The sequence below is a fragment of the Rhipicephalus sanguineus genome, chromosome 4 (assembly GCF_013339695.2).
Source record: "Rhipicephalus sanguineus isolate Rsan-2018 chromosome 4, BIME_Rsan_1.4, whole genome shotgun sequence".
Taxonomy (NCBI): domain Eukaryota; kingdom Metazoa; phylum Arthropoda; class Arachnida; order Ixodida; family Ixodidae; genus Rhipicephalus; species Rhipicephalus sanguineus.
The window spans coordinates 180,808,369-180,825,259 of record NC_051179.1 but is presented as its reverse complement, the minus strand read 5'-3'; the positions used below and the strand labels follow the sequence as shown (position 1 = coordinate 180,825,259).

The following is a 16,891-nucleotide window of genomic DNA, read 5'->3' as shown; positions in this document are numbered from 1 at the left end:
GCTTTACACTTATGGTTTTTCGCAGCCACATGCAGCCTTTTTAATCCACGCTTTGCCTGGATAACCTCACGTGTTATGCAAGGATTATTCCTTGGCGCTTTCTTATGTTTCTTTGGTATGAAGTTAGTGACACAGTACATAACAGTAGATTTGAATCTTAGTCAAAGTCGATTAGTATCACTGAATGTGTCAAAAACTAGCTGAAAAAAGTTTTCGAACTCATGCGCGAGGTCGGTTAATACGCTGAATAATGAGCTTTTGACTGCAGCGGGCATGTTTGCATTCAGAAGCTGGATGCAGTCGCGTTTCGACACATACCCTTGTCACACGGGTAGTCTAACTAGAGTTAAGTACGACGGCCGTTAAATCTAACGGCTGTTGTCTGTTAGTTCTCATTAATATTGTGTCTAAGAAGCAAGCCCTTAAAAAGTAATCGTCTTTACTTCATTCATAGCGAGGGTCTCGTTCTGGCAGACTTGATGCCTTTAGGTAGTATGCGAGGGATTATTGGTCAGCTGCCAGCTCATAAAAAGATCACGTGCTACGTGACGCCAACAGGTAGAAAAAGAGTGTTCCACACTCGCCGCCATGGCTTCGACTGGCGCTGACTACCACTCCCAAGTTTAAATGAACATATATACCCCATAAAATGGACGGGAGGATGACCGCCGCCGTAGCTCAGTGGTAGAGCATCGGACCCGTTATTCGAAGGTCGCAGGTTCAGTCCCTGCCGGCGGCAAGTTATCTTTTCGTCCACTATATTTTCTTCACACTTTTTCCTAATTACAACGAATACTATCCCCTATACTTTCTTTGGCATTATTGTCTGTTAGTTCTCATTAAGGCTGTTGTGCCTTGTGACACGACAACCCTAACCACAGTTAATCCGCTAACGACCGTTTTCGTAAACGGAGGTAGGCAATCCCTGTTAGCGCCGTAAACTGACAACATGGCGGCTCCCATGTCGGACGCGAGCAGCTCGGCTACCAGCGAAATATCGAGCCAAAAGCGTGTCGACTGGACCGTTGCGACGACGGAGGCGTTGATACGCATTTGGGAAGATAAATTACCGGCTTCGAGGGTACAAGTTTGTCCGTGCTGCAAAAATCTCGTGTGCATTTCACGAGATTGATACACTTCTGCGTTCGTTCATTGAACAGGGCTTCACGCTATTTGACAGACGCGCATCAAAACACACTGCTGACGCATCCATTATCAAGCATGAACCACAGTTCAAGGCGGTGGTATAGCGGTGTTGCACGAACGCAGCCATGTATCAACTAAAGAACGCTTGGAAGCACTGCAAACGTGTGACAGCGCCTCTGTCTGGTTTACGGTCACTGTGGTTACGTCCGTTAACTGCAGTTGGGTATAACAGCGGTCAAGCTTACCCGTGGGTCAAGGGTAACAGCTCCACTTGGAATAATTCTCGCATGTCTGCGGCTGAGATACGCCGCTGCAAAGTTTAATTGCGGTTTGCAAGATTACGCGTGCAATGCAATGAGAACCGGCGCAGTGTTCCTCCCTTATGTGACGAGCAGCCGTCGCTTGCTAACGCCAGCCGATGGTAAAAGGGTAACCGTTAATGTCTTTACCTATTCCTTCGAACCGTTGTCCGATTAAACGCCGCACACCACTGCCGCGGCACGGCATCGGGAAGCAGCTTTACGCCAGTGCTCACTGGCTCGCATGCGTAATCGTGCAAACCGCAATTAAACTTTGCATCGAACTATCTCGGAGCACGGACATGCTAGAATTCTTCCAAGGTTTTAGTTTTGACTGCTAATAATTTACAGAAGGTGTAATACGCGCTCCGGAAGCTTAGTGTATCTTCGGTTAGTTGTGGTTACTTCTAATCACATTAGTGACAATGATCAATGCAGTATATAAAAGTGTTTAGGTGCCCGACAAAGCTTGCATACCCTAAAGCTCGCGGCCCATACGAGTGTCGGCAAATATTTCAGGATCTGCTTGGGTGCTATGTGATCGTGATTCTTTACTTCCGCAGTACGTGAATGGGGTCAAGCGGCATTGGGAAGTAGACATGAGGTGGGCGCACCAGGGTTGCCAGGTCTGGCTACTTTGCGCCCATTTGGGCACTTTCTTCAGCCGGTGGCGGCAGAAAAAGCTTCTTCGCTACTTTGTTACTTCGATTTGAACCAAATTATCAATATCTTTTGACGTTGCCGGCGCTGGCGTTTTGAGTATGCGGCGTCAAAACACGGCGGCTAAGGCGTATTTTCAGCTCCCAAGATTGAATTTGGCTCTTTAATTACATAAAAGAGACGACTTGAATTCGTGGCGTAGACTAGGGGAAAAACTTGTGCCTGGGACCTCATTTTGCAGACAAAGACGAAAACACAATCTGAACGCGAATTTAGACGCAAATACTTAACGCGAGTTTATACTGTAACTGGACGTCACCATGGGAATAGAACGCGTTCTGTGTAGGATGCTTTGCACCATGGACATTAGAAATTGTATATCCGACGAATAGTCCATGTTATTTTTTGGAATTCGGTATAGGCTGCAACTCGGGAATACGTTTGTTCGTTTGTTTTTTTTTCTTTTCTTTCCTCATCAAAATTGCACATACCCATTCTGGGGAATTCAACGACACTTTCTAAACTGAACGTTTAAATAATATTTTTAACTTTGCATAATCAGGTAAAAAATAAAATAAAGTATACAAACAACGTACAGCACTTATTGCGAGACCGCGCAAGGCGGGAAGACAGCGGCATTAAACTGACCAAATCAACTTAGATTTACCATACCGGATTACTAAATTTATTGCACTTGATTTTACTACTTCATTTATTAATTTACCACGATATTTGTAAACGAGATTAAAGATGTATGCATTTAGTAACTAGAATAACATTGCACACCGCATCAAAGAGATGCGTGCGGCAATATCCCAGAACCGAAGCACTGAAATTCAGTGCAATTTCTGGGGTTAAGTTGAACCCTACCTTGGAACGCGGAATAGCGAGAAGCCATTCTGACTTATCAATATGGGAGACATGATAAAAATAATGTTCAACGCAAGATTGTCATTGAGACGATATCGCCAGAGCAGCCCCGTGGAAAGCATAGGTTTAATGTGGTTAACTGCTCGGACATCATCGCGCGAGAAACGATTACAAAACTGACTATCGTACACTTCATTGCGAGCCACTCTGATTTTGAGCGCACTAATCACGTACTTGTTTGTATTGTCGACCCAGGGCTGGTAGTTCTAGTCATTTTAAAAAAAAGTCATGCAAGACGTGTGTAGAGAGTCAATTGAGCATCTACGCAAGAAAGTTGGTCATCCTGCACGGAACGATTTTGAAAGTCAACAATTTATGTTTTAATCTCATCAGTTACAATTTGAGTGGGTTCTTTCTGTGCTTACCTAAATTTCCTACAAAAGGCTCCTCAACTTAGTCGTTTAAATAAACACGTTGCAGTTGTTTGCACACGCGCGTTGCTACGTTTGGCGGCTTTTACTGCCTTTGACACAAGTTGGCTACTTCCTGGCTAGTTGTTTCAAATTTCTTGGCTATTTTGTCTTTTCCACCGGGAAACCCTGGCGGCGAGAGTGATAGGGTTTATGAGAGGGAAGGCAGGTTGTGCTACGATTAATTAAACACTAAATCTAACGACGCTTAACCCATGGCTCTTATCTTGCTCCTTCAAAAGCTCTTGTAAATTGATATTTTGGATTATTCTACGAAATGTCTTGTATATTTCAACTGACACTTCGTAGTTATTACACAACAGACTTGCCGAACTATAAAACGAACTACGCAGAAGTAACGCCCTCACTCAGCTGCCTTTGGGCGCTGCCGAAGCGGATCTCGGAGGCAACGAAGCGTCTGCCAGGTGGCACATGGATCCCAGATGCTCACCATACTTCAGTGAACTCACTCAATTAGTTTTCATGATTTATTCTCATTGGCGCTTATTTCAAGTCAAGTGCGTCCAATATAAACTAATTTATTCACTTTTTACAACACTTACGAATATTCAGAAAACTGGAACTGCTGGACCGGGTGTGCTTGGAAGATAAACACGAGTGCTCGTTACACTGAAGCATCAAAATTACACGTGCGCAACAATGTTTCAATCGATAAACGCTACGCTCGGACAAGCCGCAATACTGACGCAGTATAAGTCGCCCGACACGTTGCTTTCGTCAGACCAATGTGCGAGAGTTCATTCCAGTGAGTGTTGCAAACTTATAGTGATCTGTATACGCGCCGGGGTTTATGGGATCGCGATCTCAGGAAGCTACGGTTCATGAGAACGTAAGCCCTGCTCGGCTCGGCGGCTGTCGGCTTCGAAGCTCCTTTCAGAAACTTCATTGTAATTAACTATGTCCCGTTGTTCTGTCCATGCTGCATTATATTCTCGTGTAACCAGCTGCCTTGGTGAGCTTTGAGATCACGGCGTCGCGGTTTTGAAAAAGTTAAGCACACGCAAACGTTTGAGTTTCCCGTCAACAGCGCCAACATTTGGGGGGCCTGGATTGGTTAAGTGTTCTAAATTGAGACGCAGTTCCCCACTACCAAAATACCGTGTGTTTCTTCACCATATCGTAATTATGCAAACCTATTCCTCAGAACACTTGATTCGTTCAGCTAAACTCGTATTATTTATGTGAGTCTGAATAACGTCTGACATGTTTTTCACAGCATTTATGCAAACGAGCTCCTTATTTCTTTTGTGTCGCAGAGTAGCACAATACACATTTTCATATGCCGTGGAAGAATACAATTTTTCGCCTCGGTGTTGTAGAGTGCACACAAAATCACGCTACATATAGCCTCTCAAGTACGCTTTAACACACGCAAGTTGTTGAGTTGTTAGGGAGATTCGTCTCCCGACAATGCAGTGAAGCAAAGTATCGATACATGGAAGACGTTGCCCGCGTGGACGACATGCAAGTTGAAACGGTGTTTGCTTGGCTGTGGCGACAACAGCGTCTGTTGCAACACAGGCCATTCGAAACGATCCTACCCGCGGAGCGATAACCTTTGCGGTGCCATTTTTACAAGCGGTACGTATCTCGGTTTCCTGATTTATTGCCGTATACAACGTATACAAGGACCAGCAAATGTGCTTCCAAGTGGCTCACTCAAGCTCTCACAAGTGCGAATACCTCTTATCAGTGCTTGCCGCAAGAGGTTGGCGTGAGATATGCATGTTCCTGGCACCTTTCTAGCAAACCTTGGCCAACTTGTTACTTCTAGGCCAAATGTCTTTTGCTTTCCAAATGATGCGCTGCTGAAGATAGTGCGTAAACCACCTGATGTACTACGCGCACTAAAATCCGTGGCAGCAAGGCCACGGCAATATGACGGGTCGTATATAGGCATCTCACGAGGTTATTTTAATAAACCTCGTGGGATGCCTATCTACGGCCCATCCTATATGAGCACAAAGCTCAAGCCTGATCAGGCGACAGTCAAAACTTAACCAGAACTCTCGCGCTGTGGACTTTGTTGCCTCAGAGGCGCGGCTTCGAACCTTCCCTATTAAAAAATTCCATATGTGGTCTTACAAAAAACATACGGATTCCGTATATTTGCCATAAGGAATATATTGATTTCTTGCGGACGTATACGGAAGCTTATGGAAATTGTATGAAAGTTATGGAGACTGACATATGGTGCATAAAGAATGCCGTATGGTCATACAGATTTAGTCTTAAGAAACGAACGGAGTCCGTATCTGCTATATGGAAAGACCCATACAGCTATAAGGACTTTTTGGCAAAGATGACGTATGCGGACAGATCTGTCCGTACATCCTTATCGCACATACGGATTCTGTCCTTTCGAACGAACGAAATCTGTACGTGGGATCCGGACGTACGAAGAGCATTCATACGTCACACGTGAAAATGTCTTGACCGCACAAGCAGATCCGTAAGCTAAGTAAGGTAACAACAATGTTGTCAAGTAATAAGTGCGTATTTGGATCACATTCATATCCATTACGCGTGTAGCTTTGTATTTGGAATTATTAATTTACAAAACTGACCTACATTCAGGTGTCCCTCAATCTGAATGCCAAGCGTACATAGGCATGCAATGAGCATGCAAGGACTGGCCTACATTCAGGTGTCCCTTAACCTGAAACAGCGGGCGTACAAGGCAAGAAAGGAGCACAAATTTCTGCACTTCCTGGGTTCTCGCTAAATAGAGCGACGTAGTGCAAGAATATATATAGCTCAGTATACGTACGCTAAGTTATGTCAGGTGAATTACAATGAAAGGAATACCAAAGCAAAATGAGTAAAGAAAATAAATACCTGTAGTAAAATAGCAGTTAACGCATGGCAATAACAGTACAAAGCCAAGACATCACATGCATTCGAAACACATTCCCAACCGTCAATTCCGGGGCGGTGCCAGCACCCCCCCCCCTTGCTCCGCCACGCGCAAACACATTCAAAACACACTGCCTAAGTTCCCGGCCTCCCTGCCCCAAGAAGGAACTCACTCGTCAGGGCTCATCCGGATTATGCTTGATCCTGATGAGGTGCTGCTACACGTCCACTTTTAATCACGGTCACGCCCGATCGAGATCAAGACGATCGCAGTCAGCTCATCGCGATATTGCTCCATGATCGCGATTTGACTGACGGCTGAGCCAAGTGCGATACGGATTAGTTTGAACCATGTAGCAGCGACAATTCAGGATCGCGATCAATTAATCCGATCCGGATTGGCCCTGATCGCTATCAAAAGTGCCCGTGTGAAACCGGTATTAGAGGTGTATAATGGTCAGTGCGCAGAAAAATGGTTTCGTTGGAACTGCGATGCATGATATGATAGTATCTGAAGTGGCTGATCTTTTTGCACATGCTCAATCTGCACAAAAATGTTGCAGAAATTGTCAGGAAATTTTCGATGTAGGAAGCATTTGTCGGCTAGAGTTTCATATCATCTGTAATTGGAAGTTTTGGGGTTCAGATAGACCTCTTGTACTTTCGGTCAAAATTTCGATACACACTACACTTGGGAATGTTCGGAGTTCGGCGTGCCTAAATACTCAACTGTCAAGGGTTCGGTACACTACATGCTTAGAAGGTAGACAGTTCGACTTCTAACACTCTTGGTATGATTAGTTATGTGTTATACTTCGGAGGTCCACGGTTTGAAATCCTCGACGTGCATGCTTGAAAGGTTCCGAGGTCGAAAGTTTGATAGAGTACACTGTGTAAGGTGCAGCGTTAGAGTGCCTGCATACTTTAGAAGTCGAGGGTACGATTGCCTACCCGCGGAGATAGCTGAGGGTCCAATACACAAACGTGTATAAGGTTCGGAGGTTCGAGTCCAGAGGTCAAGTGATGGATAGCCTACACACTGGAATGTTCAATGTTCAGGTTCCTGCATGCTTCAGAGGTCAGTGGTTCGATTTGTGCAGCTCTAGGAGATAAATACCCTACAGGGTTTGAAGGTTTAGTGTTCGCATTCCTACATACATCGGATGTTGAGGATTCGATACACTGCATACTTGGAAGGCTTCGGGTTGAAGTTTATACTTTGCTGGTCAAGGTTCTGACTCCCAAAATGCTTGGAAGGTTTAAGCCTCAACACATTTACTCTAACACATCACATCACATTTATTTAAGTAACATAACAAAAATTCACTAATGGCAAAAAAGGGCCACTGCGATATATCGCAAATGTCCATGCAATACTTCTACAGGTGCATTATTCCCCCGCTACAAAGTAATCAAAATGAAACACACGCTTGGTTTTCGACTAATTTATAACTCTTTCTTTGCAAAAGAACAAAAACGTTTATTAAATGCTTATTCAACATAAGCATACAACACCCGAAGCGCCGACAGGCGGCTCGTTCTTCGTTTACGCACGCCTACAAGTCCCTCAAATACACACTTCCGCACCGACTGAATAAATATGTAGATAATGACCGTAACTTTTTTCTGTTTAGAAAAATAGAAATGCGTGAATACTTTTTCGCCCTTGTCTAATGACCTTTTTATACCATGCTGTATAAACACCACAAGAATGAAACCACTATACTTTCGCGTATCGCGTTCTGTTTTTATCACGCCTATTTTTATTATTGGTCGTTGTATTTATCAGTGTACATGTGTGATTAATTCATTTGTTCTTTGTCTATTTGTTCTATTCTTATATTTCCCCAACATCCTCCTATTTTTCATTCCGTGTATTTTTTTTATTTTCTTCCCTCCCTGTTATTACTGTACTTTATTTTCAGAAGCCCGATTTGAAACTGCCGGCCCTCAGGCATTTTCAAGTGGTTTTTTTAACCGCTTTTCGCCTGAGGAACCCCCAATTTTAGTTCGCAATAACTATTTGATTGATTGTTTGGTTGATTGATTGATTGATTGATTGATTGATTGATTGATTGATTGATTGATTGATTGATTGATTGATTGATTGATTGATTGATTGATTGATAAGTCACAGGTTTTACTTAGAAGATCGAGGGTTCGATACCCTATGCATTTGAAAAGCTTGGGGTTCGAGTTCTAATATACATATTTAAAAAGTTGAGGGTTCCATATTCTACGCACATGGAAAGTTTGGGGGTCAAGGGTTCACAATGAAGGTCAAGGGTTCACTACCGCACATAGTGTGAGAATATATAGCGCTCGGTATACGAAGGAAGCGGGTTCACAAGGAGAGAGGGGGGGGGGGGGGGCGGTTGCAGGCCCAGGCACATAAACAACCATTTGCTCTAGGTTGTATAGTAGTGGTATTCGTGAGTACATACAATCTATTTTTTACAGCGAAAGCTGTTATGAGATCACAACAAGGGCCGTTTTTGGCGTCGTAGTTGTCTGCCGCCGCCGGCGTCCGTAACCACTACCGCGCGAAATGAGAAAGAAAAAACGAAATAAAATATCCAGGATGGATCGAGGTTCGAACCTGGGCCCTCTCCGTGAGAGCCCATTATTCTACCTCAGAGCCTTGCCGGTGCTTGAAACTTCTTTGCAAAAAGACCCTATACAGGCTTCATGTCAGGGAGGAACCAGATGTAACATATGTAACGTAGTGTGGTAGAAACGTAAAATAACCAGGCATCACACAAAGCGAATTCTATAACCAGGTGTCACGCAATGTGAATTGCGCAACGAGTGGGTTGTTGAATGCTTCCAAAGTATTACAAAAGGCTCTGCCATAATTCATCGTCATCAACCACAGCATCAACAAAGTGCACATGTCTTACAGGTGTTCAGCGGGTACCACGGTTCTCCGCAGAATGACGAAAATTTGTATAGTGGCTGCTTCCCTACTTCACTAACATTATGTTGATTTATAGCGTAGTGGGTTTCTCGCAAGTGCCTTTCTATTGGTTGCTAAGGAAGCCCACAAGGCTCCCATCACCCATTTCCTCAGGGTCTCAATAAAGTTAATTCGCTCTCTATCTTTCTCACGTTAACGTATGTTATAAAGCGTGGTGGGAGAGTTAAATAACGACCGGGCGTCACACAATGCGAATTACGTAACTAGTGGGTCGTTTAAAGCTTCCAACCCCATTAGAAAGTGCTCATTAAGATGCCTTACATAATGCCTCGCTTCTCCGCAGAATGGCAAAAAGTTCGGCAGATACCACGCCTTGTGGGAATCGGTGTTATGCGAAGCAATCAGCGAGTAATTGTCTATGCTGCATGTTTGGCTTTGAGCCAAGCGTTAGGAGGTGGGTCGACGTGTTTTTGCAAGCATAGTAGTAGTAGAGTGTACTAGAACAGGGGAGTGCTCGGAACGGCCGCAGCACCAACGTACAGAAAGTGAAGCTCAAACAGGGTCAATCCACCTGCAGCGCTGCGATCGGTAGTCTGCGATGTGTCGCCGTTTAAGAGTTGCGCGCGGCTCCGGCAAAGTGGTGCAGGGGTAGAATGTCCGCTTCCCACTCAAAAGGCCCGGGTTCAAATCGCAGCTGCAGATGGTGGATTTTTATTCTTAGTGTCATCTTTTATAGCTGTGTTGGTTTTTTACTTTCCTTCTTAAAACTAGCTTCTGTTGCTAGGTATTGCTACAAAAAGTAACGTAAAATGTGAAATCTTGTTTCGAGTATCGTCTTCGCGAAAATCTCGGAGGCCATACTTTACGTTTTTGTTCAATCCCGGTGGGTGGCGCTGCAAATAAGTGCGCTCGTTCTCAAATTTCTTCTGTTTTACTTCACATTTCGCGTTACTTTTTGAACCAACACGTAGCAACTCAGGCTAGTTTTAAGAAACAAAGGAAAACCAATACAGCTACAAAAGGTGACACTAAGAATAAAAACCCACCATCTGCAGCTGCGATTCGAATCCGGGCCTTTCGAGTGGGAAGCGGGCATTCTACCCCTGCACCATTTCGGCGGAGCCGCGCGCATCTCTTAAACGATGAAACATTGCAGACTACCGATCGCAGCGCTACAAGCGGATTGACCCTGTTTGGGCTTCACTTTTCGAAGCTCGTTCCGGGCACTCCCCTGTTCTAGTACACTCTAGTAGTAGGGTGCACATCGGGGCCTTACCAGACACGTCGACTACACTGGCGGTTAAAGGTAACTTATGGCCTGACGTAATGTCAGCAATCGCTTTAGGGCACAGACGTGAGTATTATCGAAAGGAAGTGCACTTTACGGTGCGACGAAGTGAATATCATATGTAACTTTCATTAGCGTATTTTCCTCGGTCGAGCAATGGTTGTATACAGCTTGTTGCATCATAGCAATACACGTGTATTGTTTATTAGACTTCTATGAAAGCGCAGCCAAGACAGGAACCACCTTTATCAAAGGAGTACATATGTAATGTTTACTGCTTTGTTATAAAATTAGGTAGCCAGCACTGCAACAACAATTGGCGCTGCACCGATATTACGACTGCATAGGGTCTTTTTCTAAAGCAGTCTCAAGACGTGGTGTGGCTCTGTGATAGAATACCTGACTGCCTCGCAAAATGCCTGGGTTCGATTCCTGTTGGGACCCTGTTCTTTATTATTTCCAATCGTCGGGTGAGCGCTGCCGATGTCGGTTTTTCTTTACGCTGTCGCATGTAAATTACCTGTCTGTCCTCGCCGTTCCTGGGAAGATGTAAACTGTCAGTCTCCTGTGGCGCATACCCGCTTACCGTATACGGGTATGTGCCACATGTGTCTGGAGGAAAGCGTTTGAGGATGTACACGGCAGGATTTTCACGTTATTGATGTCATGACCAGGCAGTCATATTCGTCAAACCCTCTTACCCTCCCATTCCAATTTTTGTCTACATAATGTTAAGGAGGCGATCATGAGAGCACCTAGACGTAGGGGGCTAGATAGATACGTAGATAGAAACTCAAAGTGCCAAAGGTTCGCTAAGGAATGCTTCGCATTTAATAATGTCGTGGTGGGTGCTTCCCAACTTCACAAAAATTGTTTGTGGCGTATTGGGCACATTCCTAGTTTGCTTCAATAAGCTACCACAACAGAGTTTATAACGGGCTCTAGAAATGCCGCTCTTCCACCTTTCGCTGTGACTGTGCTGTGTTTAATTATCCAACGTTTTTTTATTCTTGTTTGAATCGGTTAAATATTAACTTTATGGTGTACCTCACCTCAAATATTCCTAAAATCGAGCAGTTTTTTGCTGAAATCTGCCTGGTTGTTTTTTCCAAGAAAAAACAAAGGCGTGCGCAACGCGCCAAATATGAAATAGAGACGCGCTCGCGCGCCGCTACTCAAGCGCTTCCAGGTGTTCTTGGATACATGGCTGTGTTCGATGCTTCACGCTATTTGATGGACGCGCATCAAAACACGCTACTGACGCGTCCATCATCGAGCGTGAAGCCCTGTACAATGCGGTGATGAACGAATGCAGCTGTGTAGCAATCAAAGAACGCTTGGAAACGGTTGAGTAGCGGCGCGCGAGCGCGCGTCTATTTCATATCTGGCGTGTTTCGCGCGCTTTTGTTTTAGGGGCGAAGCTCCTTATAGCGGCACCCGTTCGTCCCTCGTAGCGTAGTATGTAACCAGTCTTACGCTTTGACCTGCAAGGTGGTGCCGGTGGGAGATTTTTCCTGTGCGTTGTTGAACAATAAAAAATTCGCAGCGTTAGCTAAAAGCCGACTTCTTCTGTCTCTCATTCCCATTAGCAGCCATTCTTTACCTCCAAGGTAGTGCCTGGTGAGATTTCTCCTGTGCGTAATTAAACAATAAAAATTTTGTTCAAAACGCCGTTGATTGATGAAATAAACCAACAAAAGACGCCAGATGTTTTGTAAAAGCAAAACGAAAGAACGCCAGATGTTTCTAAAGCAAAACGAAAAGACGCCAGCTGCTTAACGAAAGACGCCAGATGTTTTCTAAGCAATGGTTTTCTAAACAATGAAAATTCACAGCGTACATGTAAAATTAAAGTGCGCTGCAAGTCGTCATAACTCATCGAACCTTTAGTATAAACGCGCCCGATCTCACGTCGGTGATGATGTACTGGGCAGAATTCACGGAAGATTCACGGTTTACCGATGAACCTCCGCAGCTTCGCCCACTCATCATCATTCACTCCGTGGATATGCTGTGATTTTTTTCTCGGAAAAACAACAGCCAGGCAGATGCTTAATTATATAGGTTATTTGCGGCGGCGTACAACATAAAGGTAATATTTGACCATTTCGAGCAAGAACAAGGTTGCTTGATTATTGAGCGCTTAGTGATGGAAAAAAAATACATGTATGTACACCCGAACACCCCTATAACGAACAGGTAGAGTTTTCCTAGAGCGCGGGACATTTTTTTTTTATCTTGGTGCAGCTAACACAGCGGATATATATATATATATATATATATATATATATACACACACACACACACACACACACACGGCCGATGGAGTGGCGGATGCTTGCCCCCTCCTTTCGAACAAATTGGTGCGCCACTGAATCTGTGTCTAGCCCCCGTATTCAGAAATGCTCCTCCGTGACTTGAACTTGACTTGCCACCGGCTCAAGGGAGCGCGTTTGAAACGCGTTTGTGCTGCCTTGGCACCGCCTAATGGCAGCGCGTTCGAAACGCGTTGAAGGCGGTGGCAAGTCAAGTTCAAGTCAAGGAGCATTTCTGAATACGGGGGTAAGCCTTCAAATCCTACAAGAGGAGTGGAATCAGTCTTCTTTTTCGCCGCTTCGTAGACAGCCAATATATTTTGCAAGGACTGACTTGTGGCCTTGAATGTAGGACATATCTTAAGTGTTGAGTGCAGAATTAACCAAGACGAAGGGGACATACAGACACACATAGCTAGGACACGCCGTAGCTGCGACACTTCGAACGTAGCTCGGACATAGTCACGCTGAGGAGATCTCTATATGCGGCCCTGTAAGTAGCCGGGATTCGAGAGGGAAAATCTCCGGCCTATACCGGGTTCCGCCTATGAGATGAGCTCTGGAGAAAAGTTGCCTCCTGCGGTGCTGGCCGCCTACACGCCGTAGACGCCGCGGGACGGCTGCAGACGGCGCCGCCTACAGGTTGTGCCATCTAAACCAGCAGTAGACTAAAGACTGGCACTTTAAGCAGGACATGATTTCGAGTAGGGCACCACGTCGGGTTAGTTGGTTATGATTAATTTTAAAGGCCTATTTCTTGCGCTAGTAAACACGGACTAACGACGAGGGACCACAAGACGCGCGCAGACACACAACTCAACGTTTAATGGTTGAAAGATGAGATACGAACTTTGAACATCTGATGAAACAAGTTCATTAGGCATCCAAAATACTGGTACGCCTTCGTCACAAAGTAGCATCTAAAGATTCCAGCTCACAATCAGCAAGGGATACCGCAGGTTTATTGATGTACACACGTGTAACCTTCAATGCTTGGAACAGCTGTCGGGGGCACCGGTCCCTGTGACGATACGAAATCTTGTTTTATTCAGAAGCAGTTGGCACGTGTTATTGTTACCTACTTTACACTCCCTACGGTGCTTAGGTACGTGCGAATAGCCATCAGCAGAGCAATTCTTAAGGTGCTCTTTTTAGCCGAATATTCACCAACCTACCCGTTTGTCCCACGTACATTCGCCCACAAGAAAAAGGAAGTTCATAAGCCGCTGCGCAGGCGTAGGGGACAACCTTTGACCTACGGTCAGCAAGGCATACAAAACGACTGCAATGCTCGTAATAGCTAGGCCGCTCAGGCTAGCCGTAATTTGTGTGTGCGGCCAATCAGAAAAACTATCATCATCATGAACGCGTATGTGCCACACAAACTGGGCAAATCACACTGCTGACCAATGGCTCGCTAAGAGAGAGAGAGAGAAAGCTATAGAAAGAAAGAGGGAAATAATGGGAATCGAGACGTAAGAAGATATAAAGACAAAGAAGTATTTAGAAAGACAGAGAGAAACACAGGAGGAGAGAAAAAGCAGGGAAAAATAGATAGAAAAAAAAAGATCATGAGAGAGACAGAAAGGTAGGGAAAAAGAAGCTGCCATTATAGGGAACGGGAAAGGCGGCGAGCTGCTGCGAGAAAAGCCCGAAGCGATGGAAGCCCTGGCGCAACGACGACGTGCCCGCAGTCTATGAGAGGTGCGAACGATCGGTTCTAAAGCCTAGCAACAACCTAGAAACAACCAGCATAGACTTCATAATCGTCCACCTTCGCTGTTTCAAGCATTGAGTGGCTTAGTGCAAGCTTCGCCATATTTTTCTCTCGTGGGTGGCTGTACGTGGGGCAAACAAGGCAGGTGGGTGAATATTCGGATAAAAGAGCATTTTATGAGTAGCTCTACACGTGGCGTGTTCGAGCATTGTAGGCAGTGTAGAGTAGGTAACAATAACAGGTGTCAAACGCTTCTGAATAAAACCAAGATTTTGTATCAAGGTGGCTACATCACTGAACCTTCGGTATCCCTTGCCGATTGTGAGCTGCAATATTTAGATGCTACTTTGTGACGATGCCGTGTCAGTGTTTTGGATGTCTAATGAACTTGTTTAACCAGATTTTCACATTATATAAGTCATCTTTCAACCTTTAATTTCAGTTGTGCATCTGCGCGTGTCCTGTCGTTCCTCGTCGTGAGGCTGTGTTTACTAGCGCAGTTAGTAGGCCTGTAATACGATTAAGAGTGTAGCGTAGCATACAGTGCTCGTGGTCCTTATTACCTTGTGCTGGTAATGTTGCTTATAATTTTATCCAGTGAGTGTGATGCACTGGGATTATATATCTATATTGTTTTGCTGCGCTGTACTGAAACACCAGCACAAAAAGAGAAGACAGGACACATGTGCGCAATATACGAGGGCTCTTCAAAAAGTAAGGGCTGTTTACAAATATATGAATGTTTACACGTCAGCATGAATATTTATTTGTGCAGTGCCATCTCTTATCGTTTGCGAAGGCACGGAAGTTATTGTTCTGGCTCAGTAGTCGCCTGCTTGTCGGGGAATGCAAATGACAATGTCTGCGAAAATCGTTGCTTGCGCCTGTTGTGAAGCGCGAGCTGTAATTCGATTTTTGCTTGCAAAACGATGAGCGGCCTCTCAAATTTATGCGGACCTAGTTTATGGACCTGCAGTGAAGAGTGAAGGAAAAGGTCATAAAATGGTGTCGAGATTTTACAAATGGCTGCACAAATGTGCACGATGAAGAGTGGAGTGGAAGGGCCAGAATCGAAACCAATGAAACTGCTCAACAAGGGGACCGGGAATTGCGATTAGATCGACGACTGGCAGATAGTCGTCTGCCGTATGAATTTCATCTTGTCAGCCACACTGCAGTGTGCACGAATGTAACTGAAAAGCTGAGATATCACAGAGTGTGTGCAAGGTGGGTACTAAAAATCGTTACCGACCAACTGAAACGGTAAAGAGTTCCCAGGCGGCGAACGTCTATGCAGAGGGACTAAAGCAACTGGTGCAGCTGTACGAAACGTGCATGGAATTTAACGGTGATAATGTAGACAAGTGAAGCAGTCTTGTGCTAAACTAAACCAGCCAAAAAAACTTTTAATAACGAATATTTATTTGCTGGGGACCAAACGGCCCTTACTTTTTGAATAACCCTCGTATATAGCATCTATAACCTACATTTCTATAACATCTAAAATATTTTATCGCGACATCTGAATATATGGGGGCGGAACGAATGCGAGGATCGGGGGCAGTGTTGGTGTTATGAAAGACAATTGCGCAACTTAAAAGGAAGCCCAGCGAGTGCGGAGAGAGAGCGAAGGGTAGAGCAGGGAGGAGGAGGCACTTTCACGAGATATGCGACGGGGCGGGGTAACTCCCTGCTAGAAAATTCGGTGCGCGCCCGGCGGCAGTGGAAATCGATACATTTTGAATTCGGCGCGCACACTCCAATTAATCAGCGTTTCAATCAGTGAAAGAACGCATAGAAAGTATTAAAGTGAACGACAATGCACCACGGCAAGGTTGTTTTTCGACGACTTTAATTCACTTCAATTTACTTCATAATGATTAGACTACGTTTAAAGACAGGAATTAATGTTCGCTATGCGTTTCCTGTCTGAATTCTGCATTCATTTGGTTAAGTCAATGAAGTGATGCGAAACGCAAAGACATTTGCTTAAAGGGACACTAAAGAGCAAAAAGATTTTTCTCATATTAGTAAAGTACTCTTTCACAATCCCAAACACACCATGCTTGCTGCGAGAAGACGCTTAGTAAGCGAGAAAACGCGCAAAAACAAAAAGTGCGTGGCGACGCCACCTTGAAGTTTCCGCACCATTTGCCGTGACGTCACATGTTTTGACGGCGCCTACTAGGGACTCCGTAGTTCCTAATTGGTAAAAATGAAGTACATTTTCCTCTGAGGGGGCCGTAGACCTAACATACCAAGTTTGGGGTAATTTTGTTGAGCCATGGCGCCGAAATACGATCCATATAGTTTGAAATCCGTGATGTCACGC

At 44.8% G+C, this 16,891-nt stretch overlaps 1 non-coding gene across 1 annotated transcript; it reads left to right on the top strand.

The window, feature by feature from the left end:
* Nucleotides 1-667: 667 nt before the first annotated feature.
* Nucleotides 668-739, top strand: Trnat-cgu (transfer RNA threonine (anticodon CGU)). Its single transcript has one exon. It is a non-coding gene; the product is annotated as a tRNA-Thr (tRNA).
* The last annotated feature ends 16,152 nt before the right edge of the window (nucleotides 740-16,891 follow it).